Genomic DNA, 14,189 nt, shown 5'->3' with positions numbered 1-14,189 from the left:
TATCATTTCCGATTGGGGCAGAAGGAACCTTGTGTCCTTCAGTGCCTCAAAAACTCAATTTCTCCACCTATCAACTCGACACAATCTTCCGAACACTTATCCCCTATTCTTCGACAATACTCAGCTATCACCATCTTCAACACTAAATATCCTAGGTCTATCCTTAACTCAAAATCTCAACTGGAAACTTCACATCTCCTCTCTCGCTAAATCAGCTTCCTCGAGGTTGGGCGTTCTGTATCGTCTCCGTCAGTTCTTCTTCCCCGCGCAGTTGCTATCCATATACATGGGCCTTGTCAGCCCTCGTATGGAGTATGCATCTCACATGTGGGGGGGGCTCCACTCACACAACTCTTCTGGACAGAGTGGAGTCTAAGGCTCTTCGTCTCATCAGCTCTCCTCCTCCTACTGATAGTCTTCTACCTCTTAAATTCCGTCGCGATGTTGCCTCTCTTTCTATCTTCTATCGATATTTCCACGCTGACTGCTCTTCTGAACTTTCTAACTGCATGCCTCCCCCCCTCCCGCGGCCCCGCTGCACAGGACTTTCTACTCATGCTCATCCCTATACTGTCCAAACCCCTTATGCAAGTTAACCAGCATCTTCGCTCTTTCATTCCTCACGCTGGTAAACTCTGGAACCATCTTCCTTCATCGGTATATCCTCCTGCCTACGACTTGAACTCTTTCAAGAGAAGGGTATCAGGACACCTCTCCTCCCGAAATTGACCACTCTTTCGGCCACCTCTTATGATTCTTTTTTAGGAGCAGCGAGTAGCAGGCTTTTTTTTTTATTATTGTTTCATTTTTTTGTGCCCTTGAGCTGCCTCCTTTGTTGTAAAAAAAAAAAGTAGTAGTTGTAGTAGTAGTAGTAGTAGTTAGTGCAATTAAGTTATCGTTCCTTTTTAGCACTTGTGTAACTTTTTACTTTATCTCCTGAGACATTGTGTCACTTGCTGGAAGTATGCCTTCATACAGCCTGTACCTAAGAAGGGTGACCGCTCCAATCCCTCAAACTACCGTCCTATTGCTTTACTTTCTTGTCTATCTAAAGCTTTTGAATCAATCCTTAACCGGAAGATTCAAAAGCACCTTTCCACTTCTGACCTTCTATCTGATCGCCAGTATGGGTTCCGCAAGGGGCGTTCTACTGGTGATCTCCTAGCCTTCTTAACTGACTCTTGGTCATCCTCTCTTAGCCGTTTCGGTGAAATTTTGCTATTGCGCTGGACATATCAAAAGCTTTTGATAGGGTCTGGCACAAATCTTTGCTTTCTAAACTACCCTCCTACGGTTTCTATCCTTCTCTCTGTACCTTTATCTCCAGTTTCCTTTCTGACCGTTCTATTTCTGCCGTGGTAGACGGTCACTGTTCTTCCCCTAAATCTATTAACAGTGGTGTCCCACAGGGTTCTGTCCTATCTCCCACTCTTTTTCTGTTGTTCATTGATGATCTTCTTTCCAAAACGGACTGTCCTATCCATTCCTACGCCGATGATTCCACTCTGCATTATTCAACTTCTTTTAATAGAAGACCCACCCTTCAGGAACTTAACGACTCAAGGCTGGAGGCTGCAGAACGCTTAGCCTCAGACCTTACTATTATTTCCGATGGGGGCAAGAAGAACCTTGTGGCCTGCAACGCCTCAAATACACAGTTTCTCCACCTATCCACTCGACACAATCTTCCAAACAACTATCCCCTATTCTTTGACAACACCCAGCTATCACCTTCCTCAACACTAAACATCCTCGGTCTATCCTTAACTCAAAATCTCAACTGGAAACTTCATATCTCATCTCTTACTAAATCAGCTTCCTCGAGGCTGGGCGTTCTGTACCGTCTCCGCCAGTTCTTCTCCCCTGCACAGTTGCTGTACATATACAGGGGCCTTGTCCGCCCTCGTATGGAGTATGCATCTCATGTGTGGGGGGGCTCCACTCACAGCTCTTCTGGACAGAGTGGAGGCAAAGGCTCTTCGTCTCATCAGCTCTCCTCCTCATACTGATAGTCTTCTACCTCTTAAATTCCGCCGCAATGTTGCCTCTCTTTCTATCTTCTATCGATATTTCCACGCTGACTGCTCTTCTGAACTTGCTAACTGCATGCCTCCCACCCTCCCGCGGCCCCGCTGCACTCGACTTTCTACTCATGCTCATCCCTATACTGTCCAAACACATTATGCAAGAGTTAACCAGCATCTTCACTCTTTCATCCCTCACGCTGGTAAACTCTGGAACAATCTTCCTTCATCTGTATTTCCTCCTGCCTACGACTTGAACTCTTTCAAGAGGAGGGTATCAGGACACCTCTCCTCCCGAAACTGACCTATCTTTCGGCCACCTCTTTGGATTCTTTTTAGGAGCAGCGAGTAGCGGGCTTTTTTTTTGATTAATGTTTACTTTTTTGTGCCTTGAGCTGTCTCCTTTGCTGTAAAAAAAAAAAAAACGGTGGCCCCCTCCCCTCTCTCTCTATCTCTCTCTCTCTCTCTCTCTCTGTCTCTCTCTCTCTCTCTCTCTCTCCACTTTTTCTTCGTTTCCCCCGTCTTATCCTCACTACTACTACTACTACTACTACTACTACTACTAATAATAATAATAATAATAATAATAATAATAATAATAATAATAATAATACCACTACTACTACAACTTTTTTTTTTTTTTTTTTTTTACTACTACGGTCCTCCATCTATTAGAGTTGCGTTGTGAGCGGTATATTCTCTCATATCCTTTCACAAATCAATTCATTGGCCCCACCCTGCCAATGACTGTGGCCGACAACCATCTTTATTTAATATTACAAACCTTACTAAACATATTACTTTTAAGCTAACAGAGCTTGCGGTTGATACGACTATCAGCCACCGTCGCCTCAAAGTCCAGGTCGGCAATGCGGGTGGTTTTGGGTGCAGGTGACCTGGTTCCTCTCAGGCAGACCAAGGCTGACCTCAGGAGGGAGAAGGACAGCCTGCATCTCATCCAGGCGACCACACTGCTTCTTGGCTGCTGTTTCTTATCCGCCAGTGTTTCGGCGAGTCTTGCGTAGAAGCTCTGCGCCCTTGGTCCCATCCCTCCTGCCGTTGTGAATACTACCGGGGTGAAGGAGCCCTGGTCCACATTCTGTATTCTTTCTTCATATGCTCTGTTCTTCTCTTGTTCGTTTCTTCTGTGGGCTGCATCAAGGGTCAGGTCTCTGTGGCAATGGGCCATGGGATCAAAGATCCTTCTGTCAAAATATGCCCTTTGTCCACGAGTCCAAAACCCTCTGGCGCTAACATCCACTCGTGCTTCGTTCGAAACATTAGCGGTACGTCTGGCGAGGTGTTCGCCTTGCAGAGGGAGCAGCATGGGTTCCATAGTCACGTCGTGGCAGACTTCTTTCAGCATCTGAGCTGTTACGTCTCTTACTTCATCATGTCTCATGCAGACGAAACCTCCTCTCTTGCATGTCATGGCATGATTTTGGTTGAAGGGTGAGCCACAGTTACACATGTTTGGGAGCCCATCCACTGGCCAGCCATACCTGAGGGCAAGGGCATCAGTGAATTCTTTTTTGTTTAAGTTGAAGTCTTTTGCCCTGATAGGTAGTGTGGTTAGCCAGTTTGAAGCGCCCACTTCCTGTGCAATATCTGTCCTCCTCCTTGTGTCTTCTGGGAGTTCTCTCATTAGGTCACTCAGAGTGTCTCTCTGTTTTTCTTCTCTGTTTATGGAGATTTCATTCCTTAGTGATCTAATATCTTGAGGGTTGTCTTCTCCCCTTTCATTTTGATTGGTAATATATCCGGTCAAGGAGGCTGTGATTCGGATTGAGTTCCCGAATTCAGACTCAGCCAGATTTTGCGGGTTGGTGATGCCGAGCCCACCCATTCTTGGCGGCAACTCCAGCAATCTTCTCTCCTGGTCACTGGGACATCTCCCATTCGCTATCGCCGGTATAAAGGTGTTTCTGATAGCATCTTCCAGAGGTTTTAGTAACGGAGCAACATCAGGAACTGTCCTCGTGAGGTAGTTCCATTTATGCTTGACACCGTACGTAAATGCTGTGTAGGCTGCCTGTGGTTCTGTTTTGGCGATCTCGCTCAGCCTCTGAAGTTCGGACTCCCAGCGTTTTACAGCTGTTTTCACATATTCGGTTCTGTATTTAGCTGTTCCAATGACTGCCCCGAGGTGTCTTTCGCCAGTCACTGACAGTTTCACGTTACTGCCCTGGAATGCTGTTTCGGCCCGATCGTATGCCTCTGGTTTTACAATCACCACATACTTCGTGGCGTTGGGACGGTACCCTATTTTAGGGCCGTGTTCATTAACGAGGTCCCCTTATTTCCTGAGGTCTGCAGACTTTCCTACCCCGGTGAGGTCATCCGCATACGCCACCTGTTTGACGTTGGTGTTTTCATGGCGGATGATGTCCTGCAGCTTCATCATTCCGAGGGCAAACATTGCCATGGCCACTGGGTCCCGCTGGGTGTTGCCCTCTGAGGATTGTATGGCCACCGGGTCTCCAAGTCGTTGGTCATTATGACTGCTGATGAACAGTCTGGCAGGGTCCTTGTATGCATTTTCAATATATTGGGCGAATATGGGGCACTTGATTTTGATGTTGTGCAGTGCAGCGTCCACCATCAGCACCGCCTCGCATTCTGGGTCTTCGAACATTTTCCTGACGGCGTAAATGGCAGCTTCACACCCAGCCTGCTGACCCGAACACACTTGGAGGTTTCCCACCGCCTTCCTCACGTCGTCCTTCACCACCTCCATGACAGCCTTCTGAACTTCAAAAACTACTACTACTACTACTACTACTACTTCGTCCAATCTTTCCATCTCTCCACCCCTTACTTACTCCTCCTCCTCCTTTCCTCCCTAAAACTCTACAAATTAGTGAAGCTAGAGGAGGAAGAGGAAGTGGATAGACGAAAAGGAAGTGATAAAGGAGAGAGAGAGAGAGAGAGAGAGAGAGAGAGAGAGAGAGAGAGAGAGAGAGAGAGAGAGAGAGAGAGAGAGAGAGAGAGAGAGAGAGAGAGAGAGAGAGAGAGAGAAATGATGTAATGGAAGAGGTTTAAGCAAGCGAGCATTGTTACGGAGGGGAAGGATTTAAGAGGCTTGTGAATTTTGCTTCTGCACCATTACTAACTTATAATGAAGGGGTACGCCTCCCCCCCTCTCTCTCTCTCTCTCTCTCTCTGTGTATATATATATATATATATATATATATATATATATATATATATATATATATATATATATATATATATATATATATATATATATTATTTAAACATAGATACATATATACAATTTACAGACCCAAGGTGCACTGTCGTGTGCTGCCTGTTCAAAGGGCAGAATAAAATCTATATAAAATAACTACATAAACTATAAAAAAAAAATATATATATATATATATATATATATATATATATATATATATATATATATATATATATATATATATATATATATATATATATATATGCACTGCACTCGTGTCACTGCTCTACCACGAGTGTCAGTGGAGTGGGGAGTGAGCCCCTCCAGTGGTGGACCGACAGTTTTATTATTTGGATGTCCATCTCCCGGATGTTTGGAACACAGGCCGTGAACATGTTCCACATTCGGCAGATTCTTCCCGAAAAGATGCGTTGGTGCTAGCTGGTACGGGAACGCGGCACCTCCACTGCGTCACCACGGGATAGCACCGTTCTCGTGTCCCGCGTGGTGACTGTCAGAGGTTGGTGTAGGCCCGCCAGATGTGGCACTCCTTGCACTTGTGCCTTGTGAAGCACCACAAGGGCAGCTACGTCCCCGCATCCACCAGTCGCAGTGCCCGTCTCTGGATGGTGTCGAGTCTCCCGCTGTGCGAGGCATTACACGACATCCAATAGAGGGCAGCATACTCTAAGTAAGGCCGTATTTGGGCCTTGTAGAGCCTCCCTTTTCTGTCAAGGAAGCTGGCCACCCTTCGCAGGCAGGAGACTCTGTGGGAGGCCTTTTGGGCAATGTGTTTGATGTGGCTGTCAAACCGTAGCCCTTGATCCACTTCCACTCCCATAATCTTGACGGATTCTTAGAATGGGAGGGGGACATCACCAAAGCTTAGCTTCCCCTCCACTGCTGGCCCGGCAGTGGGGGATCGAGAGACTACCATTGCCAGGGTCTTCTCTGGGGCAAAAGTCACCTGCCAGTGGGCACCACACTCCTGTAGCACCCTCAGCTGCTGATTGATCTCGTCAGCAGCTCGCCCACTGTCTTGTCGGGGGTAGTTGCAGGAGAGAGTGGAGTCATCAGCGTAAGCTGAGACGGCTGGCAGCTGCCGGAGAAGTTCGTCCACATATATGTTCCACAGAACTGGCCCCAGCACTGAGCCCTGTGGCACTGATGCCTCCACTGGCAAGGAGTCGGACGTCTGCCCGTTGACGACGACCTGGAGGGTCCTTCCTTGAAGGTAGTCTCCCAGGAGCTGAAGGAGGTCGCACGGAGTTTTTCAAGGAGACCTCCGTACCACACCCTGTCAAAGGCACCCGCAATGTCCAGGGCTACTACGACAGTGTCCAGGCCGTCGTCAAGGGCGTCCTGCCACTTCTTGGTTAGGAGCATCAGCAGATCGGAGGTGGACCGACCAGGTCTGAACCCAAACTGCTGGTCCGAGAGGAGGTAGTTGTCCTTGAGGTGGCGACAGACTACGTCTGCCACGACCCTCTCGAACACTTTCATCACCACAGCCAGCAGGGAGATGGGCCGGTAGTTTTTGGGGTCAGACCTGGAGCTCCTCTTGTGGACGGGAACCACCCGAGCCTCTTTCCACGCAGACGGCCAGATGTTTTACCGGAGGCAGGCAGAAAAGACTGTGGTGAGAGAGGCAGCCAGCTCTTGGCCACACTGCTTCAGCAGGTGCGGGCTGAGGTCATTGGGGCCGGTCGCCTTCTGGGTATCCAGCCCTCGCAGCAGGCGCTCGACCAATACCTGTGTCACCTCCACCTTCGTGGCAGTCTCTTCGCACTGATGTTCTAGATATGGCGGTGACTGTCCGGGGTTTTCCACCTTCATCTTCCCGGCGAAGAGACTGGCCAGCAGCTGGGCTTTCTCCTTGCTGCTGGTGGCCACCGTTCCATTTGGTGTTGTGAGAGGAGGAATCGTGTCCTGGCGGCTGATCCCCTGCCTTTCCTTGACTAGACTTATTTCCTACCCCTGCTCCACACAGCTTGCGCCTCATGTCTTCCTCCCACTTCCTTATGACCCACTTGCTGGTCACCACCATCCTCCTGCAGGCCGCACGGTGCAGGACCTTGTTGCGCAGAGTCAGGTTCCGCTTGTAGCGGAGCCACGCTGAATACTTAGCGTCAGCAGCAACACGGCAGCGGTAACCAAACCATGGTTGGTCCGCTGGTCTGGTGGTGAACTCTCGGTGGGGCACATGTCGTCTCTGGAGGGCCAAGAGTCGGGAGGTGAGGGCTTGTGTCATGCTCTCCGCCCCGCCTCGCAGCCCAGAAGGCCACGCCGTGTGGCTCAGGTCACGGCGTAAGGAGGTCCAGTCAGCCTTGTCCCACAGCCAGATTGTGCGTGCGGTGGCCTCGTCCCGAGCCATCCCCACATCCACCACGGTCAAGACAGCATGGAGGTCGGAGCTACCTACGAGTCCCAGCTGGTGACAGCGGAGAATGTCCTCCTGGAGGTCGGAGATGACGGGGTCCAGCGTCCCGCCCAGGTCATGAGTAGGGAAGTTTACGTGGTCCATCAGGCCCTGCACCGCCAAGAGGGACTCGTAGGCGCCCTGTTCCAAGTGGTGGTTGAGGTCACCCACCAGTAGGACGTGTCTGCAGCTGTGCGCCACTAGCAGGTCGTCCAGGGACTCAGTGAGGTACCGGAGCGAGGCAGGCCCTTGTCGTGGCGGGCGGTACATAGCGCACAGCAGGAGGGCAGAGCGGTCAGTCAGCACAACCCGGAAGAACATTACCTCCACCTGGGGAGGCGTGTCCACGTCGAGGTGCTGGGCCTGTAGTCCTTCCTTGAAGCAGACAGCCACTCCGCCTCCTGCTCGCTCGTGTCGGTCCCTCCTGGCCCAGTGAGTGTAGCCACGCATCTTGCCAAACGTGGGCTCCACTTCACTTTTCAACCAGGTCACCATCACCACAACTATATCGGCACTATGTCGCAGGACACAGTTTTGGGTCAGGTCTCCGATGTTCGTTCGGAGACCACGTACATTGGTGGAGATGACTTTTAGTTGACAGCGGGGAGGTTGTGGCTGTACCATGATGGTAGGGGTAGCGGTCCGGCGTGGTGGTATGTAGGAGGGCTCGTCAGGGGGTGTCGGGGGAGAGGGGGGTTCCACTGCCAGTCTGGGATGTGACTCCAGGTCCCCGGCTCTGGAAAAAGTTGGCGGGTCTGTGGTATGAGCTGAGGCTGTGGTGGTGCTGACGGGACGCTAGTGGCCGTAAGCCTTCCCTCCGCCAGGAGGGAACTGTCTCTCTCTCTCTCTCTCTCTCTCTCTCTCTCTCTCTCTCTCTCTCTCTCTCTCTCTCTCTCTCTCTCTCTCTCATTTTTTTAAAAATTTAAACAAGAGTATACAAGAATGGGCATAGGGTGACACTAGCTAAAGGACCCCTCTTCCATAAGGGCACCTATTCCAAAGCTACCCCAGTAGTCTTTTTTTTCTGTATTAGTGTGGGAGTGGCCCCCCTTTAAGTCCGTATTGTTCCTAGACACTGGCACTTTTTGGGGGTGCGCGACACCACAGGTGGGCAGCTATCTTGACGCGCTGTGTGCTCAAGCCTGAGAGGTCCACTTCGGCCGTGAAGGCATTCCACAGTGTTGCTGTGGCACAGGTGAAGGCCCGCTGACACCTCAGCGTACGGGTCCTTGGGACTTCGAGGAGAAGATCACCGGAGGCTACCGCTCTCGTAGCTCGCTCTGACCTCCTCCACGGGACTCCGAGGGCCGCGAGGTGTGGTGTGTGCTGCACCTGGGCTTTGTGCAGCACTGTGAGGGCACCGACCCCCCTGCGGTGCTCCAGACTATCCATCTGGTGGCGGGGGACGTCCTGTCCCGGGTGGTGACGATGTTGCTGGTATTGTTGTTACTATTGCCATTGCCGGTATCCCCTTTGTCGTCCCTGCTGGTGCTGCTGGTGCTGCTGGTGCTGTTGGTCATTGGCACCGTATATGAGGCGTTCGGCACGCCTCTGCACCCGGTCCAACAGGGAGAGGTGGCACTGGGCGCTACTCATCCATGTGAGGGGGCTGTACTCCATGATGGGCCTCACCTGTGCCTTGTACAGCCTTAGGAGTCCATCAGTGTCGAGAAGGTGGCGGACTCGACGCAGGAGTGTCACTCTCAGGGACGCCTTGCGCGCCACGTTCTCGAGGTGGCAGTCAAACCTGAGTTTGGAGTCGACCTCCACCCCCAGGATGTTGATGGAGTCCCTAATGGCCAGGGTGTCGTGTCCAAACCTCAGCTGCCCCTCAAGTACTCTGGCGTCCTCAGCTGAGCGTGATATAATCATGGCCTGGGTCTTCTCGGCAGCAAATGAGACTGGCCACCGTCTTCCCCAGGCCATGATATCCCCAAGTTGGCGGTCGGTGCTGTCAATGGCATTTTCGGCCTCCTCCCTATAGTAGCTGCAGCTCAGGGTGCAGTCGTCTCCGTAAGCTGAGACTGCCGGGAGGCTCTGTAGGAGGAGCTCATTTAGGAAGATGTTCCATAGGATGGGGCCCAGGACCGACCCCTGTGAAACAGAGGCCTTCACGGGGTACGTTGCAGACGTGCATCCCCCCACAACGACTTTCAGGCTGCGGCCTCGCAGGTAGCACGACAGCAGCTCCAACAGCTGTCCCGTGACCCCGAGCTGCTGAAGTCTGGCAAGCAGGCCGCCATGCCACACACAGTCGAAAGCCCCTGCGATGTCGAGGGCAACGACGAGCGAGGGACGGCCTGAATCCAGGCTGTCGTGCCAGGCCTTGGAGAGCAGGAGGAGGAGGAAGACATGCTGTCGTGTGGACATGAGGTGGTGCTCCTCCAGGTGGCGTGTCAGCTGTTCAGCAATGATCCGCTCCAGGATTTTGCTGACCACTGACAGGAGCCAGATGGGGTAGTAGTTGGCAGGGTCTGTTCTCTCTCGCTTCTTGTGCACGGGTGTGACACGTGCCTCCTTCCACAGGCTTGGCCAGGAGCCGCTCCGTAAGAACTGACGGAATAGCAGAGTGAGGGGTCGAGCTAGCTCTCCCGCACAGTGCTTATGGAGGAAGGGACTGATGCCGTCTGGGCCTGGAGCCTTTTTGGTGTTCAGACTGCGGAGGTGTCGGGCCATGGCGTCCTCCGCTATCATCAGTCTCTCTCTCTCTCTCTCTCTCTCTCTCTCTCTCTCTCTCTCTCTCTCTCTCTCTCTCTCTCTCTCTCTCTCTCTATCTTTCTCATGATTATTATGATATACGTAGTGGCACGACCACCACCATCACCACCACCGCCACGAGTAGTATAAAGTAGTAGCAGCAGCAGCATAAGTATAGTCGTAGTAGTAGTAGTAGTAGTAGTAGTACCAGTAGAAGTAGAAGTAATAGTAGCAATAGTAGTAGTAGTAGTAGTAGTAGTAGTAGTAGTAGAAATAGTAGTAGTAGTAGTAGAAGTAGTAGTCAACAAGGAAATAGACATACACTGTCCACCTGGACAAAGCGGAGCCAAGTAATACACGTCTGGCTCCTGATCCCCCGTCACTCCGAGGATTTCGAAGGGTCAGAGTATGATAAGGGGAGGGAAGGAAAGATAGAAACGATGGCAGGTTAGATATATATAAATAATTAATTTCCCTTTTCCCTTCTTCCCCTTTCTCTTTTCCTCCTCCTTTCTTTGCTTTCCATACCCTTTCCTTTCCATCTTTTCTTCTCCTTCTCGTTTCCCTTCCCCGTTCCCTTCCTCTTCCTATCCCCAGTCCTTCCTCTTTCCCTTCATCTTTCTTTTCTTCACACACACACACACACACACACACACACACACACACACACACACCACTACTGTTACAACTACTACGAATATTATGGTACTACTACTGTACTACTACTACTACTACTACTACTACTACTACTACTACTACTATTATTACTATTACTACTATTACTACTACTACTACTACAACTACTGCTACAGCTTCTACATCCAAGAAGAATGTTGGCTATGAAATTACTAGTTTTTTCTTTCTCTGAAATAAGATTTTTTTTATTTGTTTGTTGATTGTTTTGGGAATTATTCACGAGAGGGTAGCCTAATAATTTCGAGACGCTGACTGCTTGTTTCTGGATAAAATATGATGCTGTTTACTAGGGAAATAGTATTTTCCTCCGGAAATCAATAAATGATTTACTTTTCAATGACTTTTGTGCAGATCCTCTCTTTATCCACACCACACTACATTCACATAACATATACACCTTTTTCCAAAATTCAAAATTCAAAATGGCTCAATTAAGCAATGCCTCGGAGTCCCCGCCTGGGGGGGGGACCACAAATTCCCCCAGGGAGGACTCCCCTTCTGGCTGCCGACCCGAGAGGTGTCTTGATAACTCCTCGAACCTCTTTCTTCTCAATTTCTGCAACATTCGCGGTCTTCGCTCTAATTTTCATTCTGTGGAACATCATCTCTCCTCCTCTAAACCTCACCTTCTCTTCCTTACCGAAACACAGGTTTCTGAGGCTACTGACAGCAATCTCTACTCTGTTCCCTCCTACTATCTCTATCCTAAATTTCAATCCAAAGCTGGATGTTGCGCCTACGTGCGCAACGACATCACTTGCTCTCGTGCCCACGACCTTGACTCTTCTGAATTTTCCACCATCTGGTTAAGACTTCACTGTCATTCTATTACTAAATACATCTGTGCTGTTTATCTCTCACCTAACTCTACCAACTATGTAAAATTCTTTGACTATTTGAATTCTAAAGTGGAGCACATCTTGACCCACTCTCCTTCGCTGAAATCTCCATCCTAGGAGATTTCAATGTCACTAGCTTTGGCTTTCATCCTCTTTCACTGACCATCCTGGTGAACAAGCCTACAACTTTGCTATCCTCAACGACCTAGAGCAGTTGGTCCAGCACCCTACACGTATTCCTGACCGTCTTGGAGATCGGCCCAACATTCTAGACCTCTTCCTTACCTCAAACCCTTCTGCTTATTCTGTCAAACTGTTCTCTCCGTTGGGCTCCTCCGATCACAATCTTATTTCTGCATCCTGTCCTATCGCTCCTGTACATCCTCTGGACCCACCGAAGAGGCGATGCTTCTGGCATTTTGCTTCAGCTCGGTGGGACGACCTGAGGATGTACTTTTCCGATTTCCCGTGGAATGATTATTGCTTCCAGGATAGAGACCCCTCTGTGTGTGCTCAGCGCATCACAGAGGTGATTGTCTCTGGAATGGAGGCATACATTCCTCGTTCTTTCTCTACTCCTCACGCTAAAAAGCCTTGGTTTAATCACGCTTGTTCTCGTGCTGTCAATGATAGAGAGGTAGCTCACAAAAGATACCAGAGCCTTCAAACTAATGCTAATTATGAACTTTACATTTCTGCCCGAAATCGTGCCAAATCTATTCTCCGACTAACCAAAAATTCTTTCATTAATACAAAATGCCAAAACCTTGCTTTCTCTAACTTTTCCCGTGACTTCTGGCATCTAGCTAAAAACATCTCCTCCAACTTCACTTCTTCATCTTTCCCTCCACTCCTCAGTCATGACGGCAACAATGCCGTCTCATTTATCTCTAAGGCTGAACTCCTCTCTCAAACTTTTTCTAAAAACTTCACTCTGTACGATTCTGGGCATATTCCTCCTACTCATCCCCCCTCTGACTCTTTCATGCCTGTTATAAAGATTCTTCAAAAAGATGTTTTCTGTGACCTCTCTGGCCTCAATCCTCAGAAGGCTTATGGACCTGATGGAGTGCCTCCTATTGTCCTTAAAACTGTGCCTCCGTGCTGTCACCCTGCCTGGTCAAACTCTTTCGCCTCTGCCTGTCAACATCTACCTTTCCTTCTTGCTGGAAGTATGCCTTCACACAGCCTGTACCTAAGAAGGGTGACCGCTCCAATCCCTCAAACTACCGTCCTATTGCTTTACTTTCTTGTCTATCTAAAGCTTTTGAATCAATCCTTAACCGGAAGATTCAAAAGCACCTTTCCACTTCTGACCTTCTATCTGATCGCCAGTATGGGTTCCGCAAGGGGCGTTCTACTGGTGATCTCCTAGCCTCTTAACTGACTCTTGGTCATCCTCTCTTAGCCGTTTCAGTTAAACTTTTGCTATTGCGCTGGACATATCAAAAGCTTTTGATAGGGTCTGGCACAAATCTTTGCTTTCTAAACTACCCTCCTACGGTTTCTATCCTTCTCTCTGTACCTTTATCTCCAGTTTCCTTTCTGACCGTTCTATTTCTGCCGTGGTAGACGGTCACTGTTCTTCCCTAAATCTATTAACAGTGGTGTCCCACAGGGTTCTGTCCTATCTCCCACTCTTTTCTGTTGTTCATTGATGATCTTCTTTCCAAAACGAACTGTCCTATCCATTCCTACGCCGATGATTCCTCTGCATTATTCAACTTCTTTTAATAGAAGACCCACCCTTCAGGAACTTAACGACTCAAGGCTGGAGGCTGCAGAACGCTTAGCCTCAGACCTTACTATTATTTCCGATTGGGGCAAGAAGAACCTGGTGTCCTTCAACGCCTCAAAAACACAGTTTCTCCACCTATCCACTTGACACAATCTTCTAAACAACTATCCATTATTCTTTGACAACACCCAGCTATCACCTTCCTCAACACTAAACATCCTCGGTCTATCCTTAACTCAAAATCTCAACTGGAAACTTCATATCTCATCTCTTACTAAATCAGCTTCCTCGAGGCTGGGCGTTCTGTACCGTCTCCGCCAGTTCTTCTCCCCTGCACAGTTGCTGTCCATATACAGGGGCCTTGTCCGCCCTCGTATGGAGTATGCATCTCATGTGTGGGGGGGCTCCACTCACACAGCTCTTCTGGACAGAGTGGAGGCAAAGGCTCTTCGTCTCATCAGCTCTCCTCCTCATACTGATAGTCTTCTACCTCTTAAATTCCGCCGCAATGTTGCCTCTCTTTCTATCTTCTATCGATATTTCCACGCTGACTGCTCTTCTGAACTTGCTAACTGCATGCCTCCCC

The sequence above is a fragment of the Eriocheir sinensis genome, chromosome 18 (assembly GCF_024679095.1).
Source record: "Eriocheir sinensis breed Jianghai 21 chromosome 18, ASM2467909v1, whole genome shotgun sequence".
Lineage (NCBI taxonomy): Eukaryota > Metazoa > Arthropoda > Malacostraca > Decapoda > Varunidae > Eriocheir > Eriocheir sinensis.
This window is presented reverse-complemented; position numbering follows the sequence as displayed.